The sequence below is a fragment of the Pinus tabuliformis genome, chromosome 1_2 (genome assembly GCF_031772625.1).
Source record: "Pinus tabuliformis cultivar Carrire ecotype Pingquan chromosome 1_2, CPIR1, whole genome shotgun sequence".
Classification (NCBI taxonomy): domain Eukaryota; kingdom Viridiplantae; phylum Streptophyta; class Pinopsida; order Pinales; family Pinaceae; genus Pinus; species Pinus tabuliformis.
The window spans coordinates 779,096,635-779,115,894 of NC_142298.1; positions in this window are offsets into that span (position 1 = coordinate 779,096,635).

Genomic DNA, 19,260 nt, shown 5'->3' on the forward strand with positions numbered 1-19,260 from the left:
GAATAAAAATTTTAAAATATTTGGTAGAGATTAAATATCTACTATCCATACAACAAATATTAGTGACTAAATTAAAATTGTGGAAGTCCAGTTTCTAAATAAATAAACCTATCACCATAAAAGAATATTGAAAATTAAATTAAAAATATAATTTTGAATTTATTAAAATGATAATATAAAAAATAAAAAATATAATTTTTTATTAATAAATTTAAATGTTAGTGTTTAATATATAATATTTTTAAATTAATATTTATTTGATGAACTTGTATAATTTAATATTTTATGAGTTTATATATTTTATATTTATAAATAATTTAAAAATTATTTTAATAATGAATTTTTTTATTTTTTTTTAAACCAAATTTATTTTTCTTTAAAATAATATTTATATAAATAATGTGGAATTGTTTGAAACATGAAAACAATTTGTATGTTCCATTCTTACAAAATATTAAACATACATTGAATATCTCTACTATTCTTAAAAGTATTCAAATTTTCCAATTATATGCTTATTAAATATATTTTCTATGTGACATGATATATAAAATAAATAATTCCATCCCTAAGTAGCTTACTCCAAATATCTCTAGAGCATATTACATTGCAGGCTCCTAGGGAAAAAATTTCTTTATGGATTCCTATTCATAAAGTCTTCATTGCACTTTCCTTTACTCAAAAGTTTGACATAAAATTGAGTTTGACATAAAATTAGGTTCATTTGTAAAATAGAATGATTTCTTAAAATATTTTCCTTTGGCTCCACAAGTCTATTTTCGAGATGTAGAATTGCTTTCCATATCAATTTCATTTTAGTTTTTTCCTCTAGAAATTTTAGTTTTTCTTGAAATTGTTCAAAACATAACAATTTCTTCTCCATAACAAAAGTCTTCTCATAATTCATTTCTTCATTTTTCATCTTCAACCTATTCTTGTCTTCTTTGTTTGTGTCAAAATGACTTCCATGTAGATAACACCCACAACAACTTAAAGAATTTCTTCTCCTTATTCTTTTGTCTTTTCTTCATTTGTTCCATAATGAAATGGTCCACTATTTCATTTTTTGCCTCATATGCATGAAATTGTACCCAAATATTTTGTTTATACACCTTCTTTCTCAAATCGACAAATAATTTTTCTTCCACAACCTGCTCACAACAATATTCAATCATATTATTTTTCATATCAATTTGAGGTTTCTCACTTAAAAAATCTTTTTGTTTCTCAACACAACATCTTTCCCTTCATTATTCTATTATTCTCCTCCTATAATTTCATTACTATTTCCTTCCATCACAATCTCTTTTGGAAAATTCTCCTATAAAGTAGATGATCAGGTGCTTAGTATTTAGCTCAAAAATCAAAGTTCTCATATTGGCTTGAAAACTGTATGACTACGTTCTTCTCATAAAGTCGATCGTAGCGCAATTTGTTTCACCGAAAACAGTGTCCGGATGAAGGAGAAAAGGCTTGTTGTTTGTTTTCCTAAACAACTAAAAAAAATGCAAAATATGACAGAATGATGACATGGCAACCAAATCAACAGTCCAATCAGCAAGGGGAATCTTCTTCAGTTTTCACCCAATCTACATAACAAAAGTCTTCTCATGATTCATTTCTTCATTTTTCATCTTCAATCTATTCTTGTCTTCTTTATCTGTGTCAAAATGACTTCCATGTAGATAACACCCACGGCAACTTAAACAAATTCTTCTCCTTATTCTTTTGTCTTTTCTTCACTTGTTCCATAACGAATTGGTCCACTATTTCATTTTTTGCCTCATATGCATGAAATTGTACCCAAATACTTTGTTTATGCACCTTCTTTCTCAAATTGACAAATATTTTTTCTTCCACAACCTGCTCGCAACAATATTCAATCATATTATTTTCCACATCAATTTGAGGTTTCTCACTTAAAAAATAATTTTTTTTTTCTCAACACAATATATTTCTCTTCATTATTCTATTATTATCCTCCAATAATTTCATTACTATTGCCTTCCATCACAATCTCTTTCGGAAAATTCTCCTCTAAAGTAGATGATCAGGGGCTCAGTATTTAGCTCAAAAATCAAAGTTCTCATATTGGCTCAAAAACTAGATGATTGTGTTCTTCTCATCAATTAGATCGTAGCGCTATTCATTTCTCCAAAAATGGAGTCCGGATGAAGGAGAAAAGGTTTGTTGTTCGTTTTCCTAAACAGCTAAAAAAATTGCAGAATATGATAGAATGATGACACGGCAGTCGAGTCAACAGTCCAGTCAACAAGGGGAATCTTCTTCAGTTTTCACCCAATCTACATAAAAAAAGTCTTCTCATGATTCATTTCTTCATTTTTCATCTTCAATCTATTCTTGTCTTCTTTATTTGTGTCAAAATGACTTCCATGTAGATAACACCCACAATAACTTACAGAAATTCTTCTCCTTATTCTTTTGTATTTTCTTCATTTGTTCCATAACAAAATGGTCCACTATTTCATTTTTTGCCTCATATGCATGAAATTGTACCCAAATACTTTGCTTATGCACCTTCTTTCTCAAATCGACAAACATTTTTTTCTTCCACAACCTGCTCACAACAATATTCAATCATATTATTTTCCACATCAATTGGAGGTTACTCACTTAAAAAATCTTTTTGTTTCTTAACACAACATCTTTCTCTTTGTTATTCTATTATTATCCTCCAATAATTTCATTACTATTTCCTTCTATCACAATGTCTTTTGGAAAATTCTCCACTAAAGTAGATGATCAGGTGCTTAGTATTTAGCTCAAAAATCAAATTTCTCATATTGACTTGAAAAATGTATGACTGCGTTCTTCTTATCAAGTCGATCGCAACACAATTCGTTTCACCAAAAACGGAGTCTGGATGAAGGAGAAAAGACTTGCTGTTCATTTTCCTAAACAACTAAAAAAAAAGTAGAATAGGACAAAATGATGACATGGCAGTCGAGTCAACAGTTCAGTCAGCAAGGGGAATCTTCTTCAGTTTTCACCCAATGGGACTGTCACAAGTGTCACCTCCGATTTCGCTAATTTGGTTGTGTGAAGGTGAAGTTTCCTAAGTGGTCCTAAAGTGAAATGTGAAATTATTTTTATTTAAATATTATTATATATTATATATGCAACTATTATTTATATTATATAGTTTTTTGTATTAACTATCTATATATATATAATTTATTTAAATCCCAAAATCCGCATTCTAAACTATTTTAATGGCGCATATTTTAATGTTATTTGATATGGTCAAAGTCACACACACACACACACACACACATATATATATATGGTATTACAAAATGTGCAAGGGATGGGCAGAGGGAAGGTTTGAACCCATGACCTCCCCCTCCCAACTCTGATGCCATACCAACGGACCAAAGTAGCGGAACTTGAGAACTATAGCCATGTTCTTATATTTAAAGCGCACACGGAGCTGACGGCGGGGGCAGAGGGAGCCAACCCTCCGGGCCAACCACCTCCCCATGAGGCCAAGTGCCAAAACCAAGGTCTAGGGCCAATGCTAAGCGTGCCCATAATCATGCTTTATAGTTAATTAATCTCAGTTAACATTAATTAATCTAAAGATTAAGTTGGTGGTAGTTTTGGAGGCACACCAAGTTCGGTGGAACTGCTGGTTTTGGTGGTGCTAACTGGAGTCTCCTCCAGATTTAGTGGGGTTTCCTAGGGAAAAATTGAATGAAGCATATCTTGGTCAATTTGCGACCAATTTTGGAAAATGAATAATTAATTTTGCATGATTTCGACATTATGAAGACATTGGTACATGTTTTAGAGGCAACAGAAGCCTTATACACGTGATTTTTCCACAGGGAAGTTCAAGGAAGCCTAGAGCCACCAGGGAAGGGGGTCATACCCAAAGCAACCAGAGTCAATTTTCAGAGATCCAATAGTCATTTTTGGTTAATTTGGACATTTTTAACACATTGGTGTAGGTATCAGGAGCCATAGAGCTTTTTAAACGTAATTATTTCCACATTGAGCTAACACAGAGGCCCAAGCAATGGAAGCTGGACCAATGAGATGTAGTCCAGGAGGGGTGAACTCCTTCATCAAAACATGGTGTTAATGTGTCTATTTGATGGTTTGTTGCACTGTACAAGTTTTCTATTCAATATTTCTTTCTAAAGCTACTTTTCTCATAAATGTCTTTTAAAACCTAAGGAAATTTAATTGATTGTATGCACAAGCAATTAATGAAAACTCAGCACAAAGGAGCAATAAGGAAGCACATATTTATAAATATGTAATTGTTATTAGCACAACAAAACTAATCATACAAAAACATATCAAGTTGGTATCAGAGAAAAGGTTGAATTGCTTGATTGCTTGAGTTTGTGCAATTAGGGTTTTAATGGTTGCAAAATTGTGATGCTTACAAGGTTAAAGTTTCAGAAAGGAGAAGGGAGTTATTGGTTGCAATTCCTAAGGTAATGCCTAGAAGAAGGAGAGCCACAAGGCCATAATCTCCACCACCCAAAGTTCCAATTCCAGTTGCACTTGAAACTCCTCAAGTTTTGTCTTCAGTTGAGATTGAAGAGGTACAATCAATAAAAAGTTATGAGCCTAAATCCATAGTCATCATGTCTAGAGAAAGAAAGCCTAAGGTCCCTCTTCAAAAGAGGAAGAATTCAAGAAAGAATTCTACACTTTGATTGAGATGGTTAAAGTCCTCTATGAAGAGAGGAACACCTGAATGGTTCGAGAGAGTTCTAAACCTCCACATGGAGAAGGAAGATCAGAGGACAAAAATGATGAGAAGAAGGATTCCAAAGGGAATGGTGGAAATCCACCTCCATATCCACCATCCTCATCATCTTCTTCATCATCTCCATCATCTCACACAACATCATCTTCCACTACCACCATTGAAACTGCCCATACTCATTCCAAAATCCCAAAAGGAAAGACTCCATTAATGAAATTGGACATAAAATTCGAAATTCCCATGTACAATAGAGAAGTGAATGCAGAAAAGTTGGACAATTGGATTAGAGAGTTGGAGCTATATTGTAGAATTCAGAACCCTCAGGAAGGCGACATAAAGATCTAGTTGGCTTCATTGAGGCTAGAAGGAGTTGCACTAGTTTGGTGGGACACAAAGACTCAAGAGGAAATGAGAATCCATGGTAAGATATCCATCACTTGGGATGAATTTATTTATACAATTAAAAGACAATTTTATCCTTTAGCCTATATGCAAAAAGCCACTATCAGTTGGCAGAATTTTAGGGAGCTTAAAGGCCAAACAGTCCAAGATTATACACAAGAGTTTAGAAAAATGACTTTGTTAATAGGAGTGAATTTGAATTCCCAAGATACACTGTTGAAATATATTAGGGGTTTACATTCCTATATAAAACATACTATTATTATGTTTAATCCAAACAATTTAGATGAGGTATGTGTGCAAGTTACACATCTTGAATCTAGAGGAAAGAACACTTATGAAGAGAGTAGTAATAAAAATCCACCTAAGGGTAAGGAGAAAGTGAAAGGAGGAAAATGGAAGGGAAAGAAAAATGCAAGTGTGAAGAAAGAAGGGGCGAAATTATCTGTAAAGACTATTCAAAAGAGGGACATAATGAGGATCATTGTTGGAAACTCCATCCAAAATGAGACCAAATAAGTTCAACAATAAAGGGAAACAGAAAACTACTGCTATCACTCAAGAAGATTTAGGTTCTGAATTAGCTGATGAAAACAAAATCACTGTCATGGGAGTCAAAGGAAAATAAGATATTGCAAGCACTAGTTCACAAAACTGTAACACTAAGTACTACTACTCCAAATGAAAAGAGACGAATTGAGTTATATAATGTTAGGGTCATATCTAAACACACCATGATTGAAACACTCTTCGATAGTGGGTCAAAAGAAAATCTAATCTTTGAAGACTTAGTCAACAGATTGAATCTTGAAACTATACCTCACCATAAACCATGCCCTTTGGGATGGATAAAAAGAGACACCAGTTTACAAGTTACAAGAGAATGTTTGTTTAAGTTTGAAACCACTACAAATTTTGTTGACAAAGTAGAGTTAGATGTGGTACCACTTGATATTTCAAGTGTAGTGTTGGGTAGTCCATATTTGTATGACCGGAAAGCAGTCTTTTACCGCCATGAAAACAAGTATCACTTATTCAAGGATGGTGTGGAGTATATAGTGAGAGCCCATCGCAAAAAGCTAAACATTTCTTTGGTTAATGTAGGACAAGCAAAAATACTAGTGAATTCAAGTAAAATTTTAGTATTTCTCATGTTCAAGCCAAATGATGATATTTTTTTATGAAAATGTTGTTGCATACAATGCAAGTTTCAATTCTGATTTGGTTGGTTCAGTTCATCAGAGTGATGAAGTATTTCAGGTTGTGAAATAATCGTCCTTCAAGGAAAAAGAAACTTCACATGAAATATCTCTGCAGCAAGAGGTTTCTCTTTCTGATGTTAGCGTGCAAGGGTTGAAAAAATTGCAAAGTGTAGAGACACCTCTTCGCATGAAATATCTTGGTTATGTAATTGTTGTATTCAGGTGTCATTATGTTTTACATGAAATTTATGTTCAGAAAATTTCATACTTTCAAGATGTAAAATCGAACTTGAGTCATGTAATCCAGGTAGTGAAATTTGTCATCCATTTGCATTATATTTTGTTATGTGGTTTTGGTAAGATGGATGTTTCTTTTGATGGTGACATGGAAAAAGCCATGAGTTTCTATGAGCTTCTGAAAATGGTGCAAAAAACAGTGTAAGATCAGCTTGAAAAGGGAAAAGACAAGTACAGGTATAGAATGGGGTCCTCAAGGCAAGTGAATGTTGATTTCCCTAGAGAGGAGCTCAAGGAAACAAATTTGTCAAAAGCTAATTCGATCGAGCTTGGAAAGGTGACAACGTTGTACCCTCATCTACTTGTCAGATAATAGTGATCTTTTGGGGTCCAAAAGGCTTCTAGTGGGGAGGAATGATCAGGTGCTCAGTATTTAGCTCAAAAATCAAAGTTCTCATATTGGCTTGAAAACTATATGAATGTGTTATTCTCATCAAAATGATTGCAACACAATTTGTTTCACCAAAAATGGAGTTTGGATGAAGGAGAAAAGGCCTGATGTTCATTTTCCTAAACCACTAAAAAAATTGTAGAATAGGATAGAATGATGACATGGCAGTGCAGTCAGCAAGGGGAATCTTTTTCGGTTTTCGCCCAATGGGGTTGTGACAAGTGTCACCTCCGGATTCACTAGTTTAGTTGGGTGAAGGTGAAATTGGCTAAGTGGTCCTAAGGTGAAATTTGAAAGTATTTTTATTTAAATATTATTATATATTATATATATAACTATTATTTGTATTATATAGTTTTCTTTAGTGTATATATATATATATATATATATATATATATATATATAAATTCAATTAATTTAAATCCCAAAATACACATTTTAAGCTATTTGAATGACGCATATTTAAATGTTATTTGATATGGTCAAAGTCCACATATATAATATATATATGGTATTACAAAATATGTAAGGGACAGGTGGAGGGCAGGTTTGAACCCGTGACCTCCCACTCCCATCTTCGATGCCATACCAACGGACCAAATAAGTGAAAATTAAAAATTATAGCCATGTTCTTATACTTAAAGCGCATACGGAGACAACAGTAGGGGCGAAGGGAGCGAGCCCTGCGGGCAAGCCACCTCCCCATGTGACCAAGCATTAAAACCAAGGAATAGGGCTAGTGCTAAGCGCGCCCATAATCACACTTAGCAGTTAATTAATCCAAATATTAAGTTGGCGATAATTTTGGACGTGAACCAAGTTCGGCAGAACTGCTAGTATTGGCGGTGCTAACTGGAGTCTCCTATAGATTTAGCAGGGTTTCCTAGGGAAAAATTGAATGAGGCATATCATGCTCAATTTTAGACCAATTTTGGAAAATGAATAGTCAATTTTGGATGATTTTGACATTTTGAAGAAATTGGTATAGGATTCAGAGGCAATAGAAGACTTCTACAGGTGATTTTTCCACAGAGAAGTTCAGGGAAGCCTAAAGCCACCAAGGAACGGGGTCATACACAAAGCAACCAGAGTTAGTTTTCAGAAATCCAATAGTCATTTTTGGCTAATTTGGAAATTTTGAACATATTGGTGCAGGCATCAGGAGCCATAGAGATTTGTAAACAATATTTTTTCCACATTGAACTAATGCAGAGACCTAAGCCATGGAAGCTGGACCAAGGATATGTAGCCCAGGAGGGGTGAACTCCTTCATCAAAACAATGTGTTAATATGTCTCTTTGATGGTTTGTTGCACTGTACATGTTTGTTATTAAATATTTCTTTCTGAAGCTACTTTTCTCATAAATATATTTTAAAACTGAAGGAAATTTAACTGATTGTATGCATAAGCAATTAATGAAACCTCAACAGAAGGAGCAATAAGGAAGCACATATTTATAAATCTATGATTGTTATTAACACATAAAAACTAATCATACAAAAATAGATCAGTAGATATCACTAATTGATCTATACATATTCTCATCAACATTTTAGTGCACTTCATGCTCATTTAACAAAATGTGGTATTCTAAAGGAAAATCAATTACCTCAATATTTGCAACAACTAGCTTTATCTTATCATAGAATGTATATATAATATCATCTTCTATTTTATGGTTTAAAAACTCTTATTACCCATCATTAGCACTTGATTACTGATCTCTACTATTGCACCTCCATCCTTAAATGATAACAATGTGTTTTTCTTGCCATCCATTTCAAGTGTAGAGCATTTTTCTCATGTAACAAATTTCTTTCTTATCAAATTTTAATGGTCGACCATCCATAGGTATTACATCACGAAGTATTTTGTCTTGATAAATTCCTATCTTAACTTATATTCTAGATTGTTCATTCACCAAAATTTCATGTTCTTTGTGGAACAATGATAATTTATATGGTGTGGGATGAAAAAGTTTTCTCAAACTCAATTTCTCAAACATTTTGAGAGATACTAAATTATCTATATTACCACCATCAATAACTATTTTTCAGCACTTGCATTTTGAATTTCATTTAGCTCTAAACAAAGGATTTCTATACATTTTCTTTTTTATGCCCTTGTTTGGTGTCATAACTGTATTTTTCATTAGCAGTGATAATCCTACACTTTCCACATATTTAGCTTGCACACTCTGATAAGTATGATCTTCATGTAATAATTTGAACATTAATAAGATCTATGACAATATTCATTACATATAAAACACATATCGCAAAAGTATGCATCTTCTCTATGCGATGTATTTTTTTCTATGAATGACCTTCCCTTAGACTTTGACCTTGACTTGGAGGACATCCTTCTCTTCCTTCATAAATCCAAATTGAATTGTTTTGATCAAGTTGTGTATAACCTCTCAAATAGTTGTATCCTAGATAATTTTTTGTTTACATTAAGTGCAAGTTGGTAAGCTTCCTCCAATATTAGTGGAAAAAATAAACAAACATCATCCCAAATGATGAATTTTAGACCATTTGTATACCTTGCTACTTTTTCCACACATTCTTATATGTGACCTACTCTTAAAGTCAACTTGTAAATTTATTTTGTATACGATTTCACACTCATTTTCTTATGTCTCATTTTTCTAGGTAACACCTTAGAATAAATTTAGATTTCAAATTAATTACAATTCTATCCCATCATATGATATTTTACTTCCCTTTATTTTTTCTATCATTATGAATGCTATCCCACCATAATGTTACATAACATTTCAATCTTAAACATAATATTTTTATTCTCTTCTACGTCTTCATATTTAAAGTATTTATCCATTGATGCAATCTAATCAATCAATTCTTCTACATTAATACTTCCTTCATACATACTAACTTCTAACTAGGGTTTATACGTAACCTTCATTACTCCTTTATCATTTTTTTTCTATGCTTTCCTGCACTTCTTTTACTTTCATGCCCTCTTCTGGTGATCCTTGATCACTTATGTAACCTAACTCTATTCCACTTGACAACTACTCTATTCCACTTCTCTGAGTTGTGTCTATGGTCAACAATTTTTCTTTCATTTTCCTTATCTATGTTATCGATGACCCTGCTATTTGTTTCCTTCTCTAACTTCTACTAATAGTGCTTATCTTAAATTACATCTTTGCAATCTTCTCCTTTGCAACCATTCTTCCCTTTCTTCAACTATTATTGCACTTTTATATGGAAGATGATTTTTATCAATACCTTTTCTTCCTTAGATTCACGTTTCTTACTTTTCATTGTAAGCTACAATGTAGTTATATTTTATAGAAAGTATGCCTCACCTTTCTAACATAATTCCTCGCTTAGGTTTTCTTCCAAACTTGATATGTTGATTTTTTTAATCCTTATGATTTTTACAATATGATTATTACTATTTAAATTTGTACCAAAAAATTGGATCATTACCAATTCTTTTACCTCCAACTAGACTCTCCTAGTTTTGTCCTTTGATACTTTGGTTCTCCTTCATCTCGTTATTTTCTTTCGAGCTACACTTCATCACTATTTTGTTGTCATATCCTAATACTGTCGAGAGCATAATTATTTCTATGAAATATAATCTCTGTAATGTTCATGGTAAGATTCATATTAATGTGCGCAGACATGAGCTCTTCTTCCATGACCTTGGATAGATTATTTCCCAAGTCACCAAAATGATATATATTATCATGAGGAGAATTCATACATAATTTTCAAGGATTTGGATTTTTGGTCACATCAAATTATTCATAATCTCACTTTTCTACAATCCTCGTTATGGCTTCAATTTCCATTGCCACTATTTCTCTATGTTTTTTATGTGCCCAATGATAACGATCCTTCCAATATCCATTCACATCAAACACACATCCACCAACAAAACCATTCTCATTGTGTATTTTTTTCTCGAGAGCATTAATTCCATAATTGAATTGGAGTGCAAGAAGATTATAGTTGAATTTCCTTCAAACTTGTGGAATAATAAGAGGACTTAACGATTTCATGGAATTGAACCCTGGACTTTGTAAGCTTAAACACAAACACGGGTCTCTACTCGTTTGGGCGAGATTTTCTTTTACATAGGGTTTGGCTCATCCACAATCACTATTGGAAACTTGAATCTCACAAAGTATTCCATAGGTTCACGACTTCAATACACATAATGATGACTCAATATCTAATTAATTGCAGTTAGTAATAGATCAAAACATAATCGTGCTTCACCAAGATCATACCATATCAACTCGCCAATAATGAAAAGGCAAAGAAACCCACGTCATATGTTTTTGGAGAAAATAATTCCAATCCCCCATTTTCTATTTGTTAAGTATGATAATTATCAATCCAGTGTCATAGTCAGTTTGAGTTCAATTGAATTTAATTGAGTTTCACTCCAATAGTTTATTACTTACTTCTCCTATGTAATATTATTTAACAGTTACTGGGTAATGCCAATATTGAATTCGTTGCAAACTTTAAATATTTAACATGGTATCAATCTGTAGCCTGCATAAGACTCCTTGATATCGCAATAGAAAACATGTGAGCAAATTGGCCTCATCGAAGAAAGCTAAAAAAAAGCCACGTCAGGAAGCAAAGAGGACAATTTGCATAAGGTCTCGACCACATCAATTTGGTCAATGTGAGGCATTGCGGATTGTATTCGAGCTACGTGAAGATCGCTAGAGCATGAACCAACATGAGAAGATTTGTGTTGAAAAGTATGTTGACTCTGATGCATATGAAATTGTTTTTTCATGGAATATGCTGACTAATGTACCCTAGCAGTGGTCGCATCAATGTTACTAATTCAAACTAAAAATTCAGAAGTTGTATTAATCACGCTTAACTTGTGAAGTTCTCACCTAATGTACCTCATCTTCATTGGAAGAAGCGTTGGCCAAAAATTCGAAAAAACGATACGAAAAGGGTTGCTTGTTTTAAAGTCTTGAAAGTTTTTCAAGAAATGAAAAAGGTATTTACACATAGAATTGTAGAGCCATGATTTCATGTGAAAAGTCAATTCTAAAAGGTATTATGGGAATATTAAAATCCCTCATGTAATTCCTTCTTAGAAAAGGGCTCCAATGATATTTTATAAAAAAAATACACATGTTAAAAGGTTCATGTAATTTTTTAATGAGAAGTGAAGTGCAATGGTATTATTTTGAAAAGGGCTTATGTAATTTTAAAAAGGCTCATGTAATTTTTAAAAATGGTTTCAAAAACGAAAATATACATTAGGGGGCACTGTTAAAATCAATTGTCATCATTGAAATATTGTTTTCTGAAGAAGATTTTATGAAAGTTTTTCTAAAATCATTTTTTTTGTAGAGAATTTGTAGACTCATTTGTTTTGTATAATCATAGTAGCAGAGATGCCACCACAAAAGTGTTTTCGTTGTAGGTAGCTATTACATTTGCAGGTCAGTTTTCTTGTTGAGCTATAGTTAGCCAATGCTCAACAAATGGGAAAAGACAAGAGGCTGAGAAATTTGAAGCAACAACAAGATATGTTTGAGTTTCATTTGAAAGAGTTTGCATCCAAATTTAAAAAGAATGCATTCGCATTGAAATGCATAAAGAAATGGGTATATGATAGCATTCTTCCCCTCATTACAAATGGAAAGTAGCTGAGGGGGCTTGGGAATTCCTTGAGAGGAGTTTTGGTGTAAGGGGGAGTAATTAAGTTACATATGAAAAAGAATGTGGATCTATCAAATCAGATATATAGATAGATGAAGGGCTTGGTGAATCCCATGTGAAAGTGGATGACAATGATGATGGTGTGTTACTCGCAGTAGATAAAGAGAATACAAATGCTTATCTATCCCATTGTGCTCAGCCACAAGTGGAGGACAATTTAGAGAATATGACATCACATCTTGATGATGAAGTAAAGTTGACATTAGAGTAGCCATTGGTATGGTAAATTCAAAAATTAAAATTGTTGATGTTAGCTTTGATGAAGAATAGTAAGTCAAAGATGAGTGATTGAACATAACGAAATAGAAAAATATCATAGATATGATGTTATTTGGTGAGAGAAGACCACTTGGGTCTGAAAACCAAGTGGAACACAACTTGTTTGCAGTAGTAGAAGTGGAAGCGAGAGAGGTAGAGAACAAAGCACAAGAGGAGAAATCTCTCATTGCAGAGAAAAACAAATAGAATCTATATGGTTCTGCACATGTTTTGAAACTTAATATTATTTTTGAGTCTGCGGGTAAATGGGATGATCATGAAGAAGCAACAAAATTTGAAGCAGAACTAAAATTCCTTGAAGCCTGGCTTGTAACATCATGTTTTGCTGAATTCTACATAGAAGTTGTAGCAATGAATGTTGAAGAAAACATGGACAATGTAGAAAATGAAAATGTCAATGCATTTTTCATGAATTGGAGTCCCAAAGAAATACAATTGAAGTTAGGAAATTATGTTGCAGCAAATTGAGGATCAAGATATTGATGATGAACGCACAACAGAAGATGTTATGTGACAGCAGTCCACATACAAGTAGAATTTTTAAGATCTAGAGGACATGCATGGACAACCTGAAGAAACAATGGAAGAGTTTCACCAACAAACGAAGAAACTAAAATTTGTAACCTAAAACAAAAAGGAAAAGCTGAATAAATTTAGAGGATACAAAATCTGAAAGAAAAGGAAAAGAAAAAATCTACCTCGTCTGTTGATGTCAATATTTTTGTAATTGCAGATGAGTCTTAGACCAATGAGCATCTTAGTTTAATTTGTTTTTGGTTGTATTTAAGGGGGAGTGTTAGAGGAAATAATTCCAACCACACACTTCCTACTTTCTAGGTGTCATAACTATCAATCCAGGTTTCATAGTCAAATTGAGTTTAGTTGAGTTTAGTTAAGTTTCACTCCAGTCATTTATTACTAATGTATCCTATGTAATCTTATTTAATATTTACTGATTAATGTGAATATTCACTCTTCTCCACACTTCCAATCTTTAATAATATGCACACATGAAATTCCTTAAAATAGTGTTTTCATCTCGATAGCCTGTATCTCAATTCATTTCTTTTCATGTATAGAGGGATTTTTGGGAAATAGTTATGGGTCTAACATAATTAGAATGTAATTATATAAAGCAAGCATATATCAATATTCAAACCAATAAATGATCCATGCTCTTTACAAAGCTTGATAGGTTGAGCATGACTCCTCTAATGTGGAGACACCTCTGTCGTACTTCAACTTGGCCCATATTATACTTGTACCTTTTAGTAGATTACATAAATTTCAATAAGCATATTGGATATATGGTCAACATATCAATGGACATTTAGTGTATTTCTCAGTCAACAACAACCAAATTTCGATATCAAGCGATCATATTTATTCGAGATGTTTCCTCCTTATTGATGTTATATGTTTCCTCCGTATGCTAGATGTTTCCTTAAGCATTAATGCTTCCTAAATTGCATTGATTTTTCGATAAACATAGATATTTATATACCTCTCTCTAGATTCACTACTATGTCTCATTTATTTAGCCATGTAGAGTATATTATGTAAGTTTTGTTTTTATTCTTTCTCTCAAGCTTATCTCTATGCTCTTTTTCTCTTGCAAGCTTTGTGTGTTTTTTCTATTATCTAGGTTCAATATGAAATTTTTACATTGTGTCAGAGTGATTTTGCTTCAAGAGGAAAATAGTAGTATTTTATTTGTAGGTTCAAGAGGAAGATGTAGTTACAAAGAATGGAGTTCTCATAGACAATTCTTCTCACACCACATAAGTATTTTGAGTGGTAGTTAAATATTTTGAATCAACTCAGATGCAAAGGCTTGTATCAAATAACCGTGTGTATAGAAGTTGAGCCAACATCAATTTTCGAGAAAAATAGGTATCTCAACTACATGGATGAGGACTACAATCTTATTTGCATGTCAATGTCCCCATAGCCACTATTTCACATTAAAGCTTGTACCACTCCAAATGAGATTTGGACAAAGTTGTAATATCTCTTTAGTAATCAGGATGAAATGAGAGGTCGCATGGTCGAGGTAGAGTTGAATTCCTTGGATCCAAGAAGATTTGAAAACATCCAGGACTTCGTTAAGAAGTTCAAGTCCCTTATTCTCAACTAAAGGGATGTGGAATTGACAAATCAAATAACCACAATCAGTTGATACTTTCTATGTTGGAAAAACTTGGTTCAGAGTATGTTGTGTTTGCCTCAAGCTTTCATATAGTGAGATTCACTATAGGAGCATCATGGAAAATGCCTAATTTGGATAATTTTATTGATTCCCTAACACATGAGAAAGATAATCTCATCAAAATGGGGACAATCAAGGGTTTCAATGCACATGCACGCGTCATACGTGTTAACAAAAACACATTTAATCCAAAGTCAAAGTAGAAAGGAAATGGAAAGGAACATTCTAAACAAAAGAAGGAAGGAAATTCCAAAAACTTTGATTATTCCTTTAGCTTCAAAGGCGGGAAGGGAAAGAAAGGGAAGTCAAAATGAAGTTACTGCAACTGCAGTTAGAATTCTGAATCATCTTGCGTGAAAAAGATAATAGATCTCATGGAAAAATAACTTGTACAAAGAAATATTGGGGACTACATTTTTGAGAATGCGAAGAAGAAGTTGAGTGACTAACTGCTGGACAAACGAGTTAATTCTCAATATTTAATTGGTATTCATTCTTATCCCAATGCATGGATTGTGGATGCAAGTTCATCCCATCATATGGCAGCCACAAAAATGTTATATCTTCTATTTCTACATGCATGGATCCTCCCATCCTCATGGGTAATGATAATCCAATAGAGGTCATTGGACAAAGGAGAGTAGAGCTTGAACATGGAAGTTTTGTGAATGTCTTGGATGTTCCACACCTCTCCGTGAATCTACTCCACACTCAAGCATAATAAAAAGAGTATAATTCACACCTGATTTTGTAACAATATATGATACATATGATAACTCGAGGATTCTTGTTGGTGAAGAAAATCATCAGTCTTGTTTTTATACGTTTAGTAAGTTTATTAAAAAATAATATTCTTCTCTATTCCTAGCACATGTCGATGATCATAGTAGACTCTAACATGGGAGGTTTGGTCATTTAAAATTCAAATACATGCAACAAATTTTCATGTACGAAATGGTCACCAGATTTCCCGACATACACTTTCCAAAAGGAGTTTGTCAAGGATGTGTTCTTGGAAAACATCCTAAAGAAAAGTTTGCAAAAGGAAAGGCTTGGAGGGCCTCCTCTCCCTTGGAGCTTATCTAGAGTGATCTCATGGAACCCTTTCCTCATCCATCTATTATAAAAGTAAGGTATGTGCTTATGTTCCTTGATTATTTCTTATGATACACTTGGGTGTATTTTCTTAGGTAGAAGTCTGAATTTTTTGAGCATATAATGGACTCCAAATTTCTTGTAGAGACTGAATTAAGGAGGAAGATTAGGATTCTCCACACATACAATGGGTGGGGAGGGATATGTGAATCAAAATTTTCAACATATTTTCTCATAGGCTTTTATACAACAATAACCTACACTCCGTAGAAAAAGTTAGTAACAATGTGAAAGAATAGATCCCTCAAAGAGATGACCACTTGTATGTTGCACGCAAGGTCTCTTCCTTCCAAGTCATGGGCTTGGGAACATAACTATGCCAACTACATTGACAAATTATCTCCTCACATATTTTCAAGAATTATACTTAGTTTGAGGCATGGAGCGGAAACAAACCAGAAGTCACCCACTTCTAAATATTTGGATCATGCGCATGGGCCCACATACCCTCTAAAAATATGAAAGCATTAGACCCTCAAAGAACTACGTGTATCTTCGTTGGTTATCCTGATGATGTGAACGGATATAGATTAATTGATCCTTTAACTAACAAGATCTTTGTTGAGCGAAGCATCTAGTTTGAAGAAAGTTTGTTGCATGCACCATTGGAACCACAAGTGGAGATATTTGTTCCTCTCCCTCCACTACACATCAACGATGATGAGTTTAGTCATAAAGATGAGATCTCATATAAGATTTTAGAATCTGATTTTCATGAACAGGATCATAATCTACATCCAAGCCCCAATATGACTTCCAGCGGCGACTCATTATCCCTTGTGAGAACTCAAAGAATAAGAAGCTTAAGTGAGATATATGCACAAGACCACCTAGCTGCATGTAGTGATATTCTAGGGGATTTGGTGGATCCAAGGATGATAAGGTATTAGTTTAAGGAGCCTACACTTGCACTCACATCGACTAAGCCAGTTATTCCCATGCATTATTAGATGGCTATAGCCTTAGAATCATAGACCTGTGTAGAGGTTGCAAGGAATCCCTTCTGGGAAACAACAATGCAAGAGGAGTATAACTCTATTATGGAGAAGCAGACTTAGGATCTAGTTCCACTTCGTTTAGACAAAAATATTGTTAGGTAGAGATGGATCTATAGGATGAAGAAGGAAACAAATGGACAAGTGAGCATGTACAAGGAAATATTGGTTGCCAAAGGATTTTAGCATATCCATGGGATAGACTATGATGAGACATTTTCTCCAGTAGAAAATATGGACTCTATCTAATTGGTCCTTGTCGTTGCTACAACTAGAGGGTGGGAAATTCACTAGATGGATGTGAAGAATGCCTTTCTTCATAGGAATCTTTCAGAGGATAGTTACATGGAGAAGTCTTAGGGATTCATACAAAAATCATCCTTAGTATGCCGACTTAAAAATTCCCTCTACGGCCTCAAGAAAGCACCTAGATGATGGTATGTAAACAATGATGCTTAATTTCTTTCTCAACACTTTGTGAGGTGAAAATGAGATCCAAATGTCTACATGTTAAGAACCTCATATTCCTTACTGATCTTAGTTTTATATGTTGATGACCTTGTGATCACACGAAGTTTGGCCTCAATAATTGTTATGGTCAAAGACCTTCTACATGATAGGTTCTCTATGACAGACTTAGATTTACTACATTATTTTCTTGGTCTCGAGATCAATCATGATTATTTCTCCGTCAAGCTATCTCAGACTAAGCATGTCAAGAATCTCTTGGTTAGATTCTACATGACCAACTCGAAGTTAGCACCCACACCATTTTTTTCTGGGGTACATATTGTGGATGGTAGGGATACACCATTAGTGGAAAACACCTTGTATTGATAGCTTTAGGGGGAGCCTTACGTATCTTACCCATAATGAACTAGATATCTCATATGCAATAGAGGCACTTTCTAGGTACATGTAGGATCTGCATGAGTTATATTGGAAATTTCCAAGCACATCCTCAAATATGTTCAGGGAACCATAAGTTATGGGATCCATTATGTAGTAGGTTGTGTATTGGATCTCATAGGCTTCACATATTCTAATTGGATTGGTTATACACTGATTGGAAGTCAAATTCGGGGTACATGCTTAGTTTAAATTTAGGTCCCATTTGTTGGTTAAGGAAAATGCGATCAACAATTTATTTATCATCAATAGAGTTCGAGTACCAAGGAGTAGTCAACATATCTATTCAAACACTTTGGCTTTATAACTTTCTCACTGAGCTTGGCATCCAGTTCCATCATTTGACTATCATTTGGTGTGACACTCATAATACTCTCAAGTTTTGCAAAGATCTAGTGCAATGATATGAACCAAACATATTGAGATCCATATGCATTTCATCAAAGAGATGGTTCATGACTAGATCGTTGATTTGTAGTATTGTTTATTCGCTAACCAGATTGTAGATATCTTCACCAAGACATTTACTAAGCAAAAGTTTCACTATTTCTGTGGTTGTCTTAGAGAGAAGGACACAATCACTTCATACATGCCTTTTATTTCTTCTTCTTTCATACATTGTACTTTGAGGGGAGGTTTACTAATGAGTTTTTCCATTTTTCTTCATGTTTAGTTATTCTATGTTATTTAGATGCATTGTCAAATGGGTATCTAACATGGATTCTTGTCAGGATCCATTCATTTGGTTCTCCCCAATAGTGCTACAACGGGGATATCAGAGATGTTTCCTTATTGGAGATTTTTCCTCCTTATTGGTGTTAGATTTTTCCTCCTTATCTGGGATGTTTCTTCCTTAAGTATTTGTGTTTCCTCAATTACATGGATGTTTCCATAAACTTGGATATTTCTACACATCTCTCTAGATTCACTACTAT